Genomic DNA, 5,734 nt, shown 5'->3' on the forward strand with positions numbered 1-5,734 from the left:
TGAGTAGTAGTCAGCTTGGATGTCTGCTGCTAGGAGGTAGGGTGGTGTATGTTTGGTGGGACTAGCTGATGTGACAGCACGGGCTGTGTAGGTTGGTGCAGCCTTGGTGCTCGGGTAGACGGGACTGCTTGGAATTGGTGGTGATGGACAGAGGTTTGAATTGACTGCGTGTAACCTTGATGTTACGGCTGATTAGAACGGAGTAGGGACCCATAGGTATTGTGCCTCTGCTGCTAGCTTTCGGTGGTGAAGGGTAGCTTTCACTTTCTGCTCCAAGTTGACACACGGAGCATGAATAACACGCATTGTACCTCCAGCCTTTGGTCAAGAGCTTTCTGGCTTCTTTCATCTGAAAGCAGGCTCTGAAACACAAGACAACGCAGATGTTAAAGCCTAAGCAACAGACTGCAAGCAAAGGAAAAGTAAAGCTTACTCAATTCTGTCCATGCCTCCTTTCCCCTCCTCCTCCTCCTCCTCCATCTTCACTTCTTTCTGACCTTTCATTTGTGAGAGAGAAATCCACCTCTACATTGTACCCACTAAAATATAAAGCAGGTAGACATATGTTTTCTTATTGTAAAAAGAAGTGACACACACTGTGTGTTATATAACAAATATGTGGACTAAATCCTTATACAAGTACAAGTGTCCAACAGAAGCCGTCAAAAAGTCTATGGCCACCTCACTCTTCTGTGCTGGGTACAGTATATCTCAGTGATGTAAGGGCACACGTTCAGCCCAGGCACTCATCTCTGCAGCATTTGCATTCCTGAAGCCGGAATATGTTTTTTGCACATACCGTTACAAGCTTTGTCCCAAAGGTGTACAATTAGTTTGTGTGAAACAGGCTGAACAGAAAAGTTTCCATGGACAGGGTAAAAGTCAAGTCATACATTTTAGGTGTAAAATGTACATGTAAAATGCTAGCTGCAAGGTAGCAGGAGATGCTACTATATGCAGCTTTCTGCCATGGTTTAGCAGATGTGGGGAGCTGGCTGAATCCCGGGCCCTGCTTTCCCCACCCCAGAGCCAGGCGCAGTCACCAAGGGGCTGGCAGTCCTTCTTGCTGTCCTGGAACCAACAGTTCTTGAAGGCGGGCTGTGGCTGTGCTTGCATGTCAGATCCCCAGCACCACGGCACGTTCAGTGCTCAAAGCACTCCTCCTCAAATCGGGCGTCTCCCACCTGTCAGTGGGGGATGAATGGGAAAACAGGAAGAAACATGCAGCAACACTCATGCAGATCCCACTCTGGGTCCAGGACAACGTGTTATACTCAGCCACACTCCCCAGGCCAGAGGCAGTTGCATCTCAGCTCCCTGCTACACTTGGTGTTGCCCCACTCCATAGCTGGCTGCAATGGGGCTGTGCTACATGCAGCTGTGCCCCACCCCACACCTGGGTGCATCCAGGCCCCTTTCTACCCCACTATGCCCCTGCCAGCTCACCGGGAGGTAGGTGCTGCCGGGCCAAGGAATCTGTAAGCTGAGGCCAGGTGAGGATGCAGTCTGTTCCACTGGAGACGAGCTAGCCAGGCAGACGCAGCCCTCAGCACGGCCCCCCAGGGAGGCTGCAGAGCAAGAGGTGGGGCAGTGGGAACCATACGTGTTGTAGTTGCTGTTGGCGGGGCAGGTGAAAACTTGGGGGGGCAGAGAGAGGGGAGGGGGTGAGTGCCTGGGTGCCTGGGTTCCCTTGGAGGGGGTGGGGGCTGGAGAGTGAGAGCTAGGGAGTCAGGGGGCCTGGATGCTTGGGCCCTACACTCCAAGCACATGTTGGGACCATGCCAAGCCCAGACACTAACGGGGGCACCGGCAGCTTGGCAGGCAACTGTGTAGGTGCTAAGGCTCATGCAGAGGGGCTCTTCTGGCCCCCAGGAGTTGCACAAGTTGAAGTGACAGGTCCACAAGAATTGCATGACAGGCATCTGGGCCTGGCACTGCCTGTGGGGGCAGGGGACAGCAAGGCCAGTATCCCTCACTCCCGACAAAGCCCCATCTCTTACACCCTAATACCCCTCACACCCATCCTGCAGCCCCCCACCCCACCTGATTGCCCCTGAGTCCCGATCTGCAGCCACCACCGAAGACCCCACCAGGGTCCAGCAGCTGCCCACTACTCTCGGGTCCTTCTGTCTTGTCCAAGATCTCGAATCTGCAGTCAGTGATAATCTGCCTCCCAAGCTGGCATATGGCAGCTGGGCAGGGACCTCCCAGGGCTTCTGCGTCTCCCAGTACCCAAAAGTTACCTCCCAATCCCCTCCCAGCTGCACTCACAGCCTTCAGTGTCCCCCACTAAAAGAGCCCAGTAACCTCCTATTAGCTCCCCAGGAAATTCCCAGTATCCCCCAGGGCCTCCCAGCACCCTCTCAGGCAGGCCCAGTAAACAGACCAGCTTCTTCAGTAACCACCCAGTAACCTCTCAAAAGCCCTGCAGTGCCTTCTAATTCTCCCAGAGGATGAAGAGGTACTCAATTGAGTGGGGGGTACGAGGGGTGCAAGCGCCTTGTGCCAAGCGCCAGAGCATTGTCATGGTCCTCATAGATCCCATCCAGGCAGCACTGGTCATTCCTGGGGTCTCCACGAGTGTCATCCCATGGACCCTACAGCTGCCAGGCCACTATGATAGGACAAGCGGAGGAGGGAGGGGAAGGGAGGGGTTGTGCACCAGGCATGTGGTACCCCGGAAGGGAGACAGGCCTGCAGCGTGGGATTGAGAGGAGACCAGCAGGCCTGGGAGGGGGTGGCCACGCCAGATGCGCAGGCTGCTGACCCCATCCCAGCCCTCACTCTATCCCCAGTGAGGAGCAGGCGACAGTCCAGGAACCAGCTGCTAGGCAGAAGCGAGGGCATCACCCACAAACCGTTTACCGGCCAACAGCCACAGCTCCCCAGTATCCTCCCAGTACCTTGAAGGAAGCCTCGGTAACCCTCAGCCCCCAACTTGTCCCAGCCAGTGCCTCCTTTATCTCCCAGTATCCTCCTAGTCCCTCCCAGTGCTCTCACCAGGACACAGCACCTCCAGCACACGCTGACAAGAGCACCAGGCAGCTGTATCATGGCCACACACCGCCGGGAACCTCAGCCCATGGTCCCCTTCTGGACAGGTGAACATACATGGGTTCAGGTGTTATGCTTGGAGCTGCCCCAGTGCCCTCACCAGCCAGCCACCTCCCCCCGCCCCCCCAAGTAACACAGTAACCTGTGACCTGACAGTCACAGAAAAGCCAACAGCCCACAAACACTAAAGCAGCTACAGCCAGGCCCTTAGGCCCCCTGCTGCAGATGCACCGAGGACCACACAGGACACCCACCACATCCCTGACATCTGCTGTGCCCAGCACAGACACCGCAACAGGGCCCAGCTGGCATCCAGACCCCACATGCTTCACTGACCAGCTAGAACAGAGTGAAAAATCCCCTTTCCCATTCCTGGTATTTGTCACCTGCTTCCCACACGGCATCGAGAACAAGGGCCAGCAGCTCTCACAGCCTGCGCTCGCACAGTGTATGACCGGGGAAGGAACACGCCCAAACCCCCTACTTCTCTTCTGGACCTGAGGAAAGGGCCTCTGGGCCAGAAGCCTTGTCTGCCACTTCTCCCAACTGCACTCTCGGTCCAATACAGCATCCAAACAAAACAGATCCTTGCCTCACGCATTCCCTGGACGATCAGAACTGCACTTATCTGACCCAACTTTTGCTTCAATCCAGTCTACAAACAGGTGGAGCAGACATGACTCAACACAACTGATTGTTCTTCTTGCTACTTAGCTCTGGCAGCACTTCCTTCTTCCCCAGACAAAAGCAAGGCCTGTGAGCTTGTCTGCCAAGCCTCTGAAATACGCAGTTGGTCCAGCATAAGCCATCGCCAAAGACCTGGCTTCACATACATGTCTTGGACCATCCTTCCCAGAGCTACACTCCAAACCTGCTAGCACACAGAAGTACGCCTAAGCAATGGGACACTGGCATGGAGGTGAGAAGTGCAAGAGCTCACCACAAATACATCATGTTAGGAACCTGCCCATCATTGCAGGACCAGATAAACAGCCCTGATGCAGCTTCAAGTGACTAAGGGCTGAGGCAAGAGCTCTGAGCAGATCTGGTTCCGGGAAGAAAAGGGTGAAGGAGATTCCCCAGCAGACACGGTCCTCCTCAAGCCACAGGCTCCAGCTGCTCGGTCAGGGTGTGGAGCCCAGGGCCAAAGTCCCTGGGAAAGCCCCTGGCTGGGATCCAGCCTCAGTCCCCTGAGAGTGCACGAAGGGTGGGAGGAGCCGCAGCACCCATGAAACCTCCTGCCACCCTGGGAGCCAGGGCTCCAGGAATCTCAGAGCTGAGGGGCAGGGGCCAGGATGCAGAGCCCCATTTCTGAGAAGGATGCAGGACATGTCCTGGAGGTTTGCAATCACTGCTTCTGCCTGACAAGAGGAAAGAGGCGGGGGGAGGGAAAGGAGGGAAAGGGGTAGGATGGGACCCAGGGAGGAAAAGATGGGCAGGAGGCTACTCAATAGAGAGGGTGGAGGCATGAGGCAGGGGGACAGGCATCCTGGGCGGATGTGGGAAGGGCTCCAGGCATTGGGGTCTGCAGCACTGCAAATCCAAGACCCAGGCCTCCCAATGAAATCCCAGGGAGGCTCTAGAGCCTTGGGGTCTTTGCAGGTGAGATTCAAATGATTATTAACCTGTCTCTTTTCCCAGACACCTGGTCCCAGGAGCAGCTGCTGGAGTTGGGACAAGCTATGAGGAAGCGTGGACACTCTTTGAACCTCTCCTGCAAAGCCTCTGGGCTTGCATTCAGCAGCTCCCACATGCACTGGGTCCCCCAGGTTCCTGGGGAGGGGCTGGAGTGGGTGGCTGCTATGAGCAACCTTGCACCTACCATACACTGCAGCAGGTCTGTGCATGGGGGGGGTCACCATCTCCAAGAGCAATGCCTAGAACCTGCTACACTGACAGATGAGGCATGTGAGACCTGAGGACAGTCTCGTATTGTTGTGACAGAAACACTGTGAAGCAAGTCCTACTGTTGCTAAAGCAAAACCCTTGAGCTGCAGACCCCTTTTCTCCCAGGTCCCACAAGCAGCACTGGCTTGGGGACTGGGGTGGAGAGACAGTACTGTTAGCAGGGCACCAGAACTGACAGCAAGATTTAACTCTGTCATCACCTGCAAGGATTCCCTCTGCTACCCTCCTTGTGCTGCTGATTTCAGGGAAATGCTAGACTTCTTCTGAATATGAAGGCCCAGGCTGTTAATTAGGCACAGGCAGAACCACCCCTCCCCACTCCGTACAAGGGTTCAGGGACTCAGGGAGACAACAGTGACTGGGAAATATGTCAGGGTTGATGCAGACTGATCCCTGATTTTTCCAGATCTCTGCTACCAACTGCAGCTTGAAAGACCCCAGACCAGGGATGGTGCAGCCTGGAGAGACCCTTACCTTGACCTGCATGATTGTAGTACAAATACATTAGATTTTAGACATAAGGCTTGAAATTAGACATGATGCTTTATTTTTGCAATATGCTTCTGTATTCAACATGGCTTGCTAACAGCTTCTGCATATAGGTTAAGGACAGCTTTACACATAGAGTTTCACAATCGCACCTGTTCAATGACCTAGAATTACACAAAGATAAGGGGTTACTAAAGGACATTGAGTTTACCACAGCTTCCCCAACACGCATGCGCCTTCATCTATCCCATAATAAGTTGAGTCTAACTTAAAAGGCCCTGAC

General features: G+C 54.5%; 1 long non-coding RNA gene across 1 annotated transcript in view; it reads right to left on the reverse strand.

Annotated features, from left to right (window-relative positions):
- Positions 1–33: 33 nt before the first annotated feature.
- Positions 34–5,734, reverse strand: part of LOC102370701 — a 14,765-nt gene continuing 9,064 nt past the window's right edge. The window contains exons 2-3 of the long non-coding RNA XR_325539.3: positions 1,044–1,184; positions 34–362 (exon numbers count right to left, since the gene is read on the reverse strand). This is a non-coding gene — a long non-coding RNA (uncharacterized LOC102370701). The remainder of the gene's footprint in view (positions 363–1,043; positions 1,185–5,734) is intronic.

The sequence above is a fragment of the Alligator sinensis genome, unplaced genomic scaffold (genome assembly GCF_000455745.1).
Source record: "Alligator sinensis unplaced genomic scaffold, ASM45574v1 scaffold1353_1, whole genome shotgun sequence".
NCBI classification, from domain to species: Eukaryota; Metazoa; Chordata; order Crocodylia; family Alligatoridae; genus Alligator; species Alligator sinensis.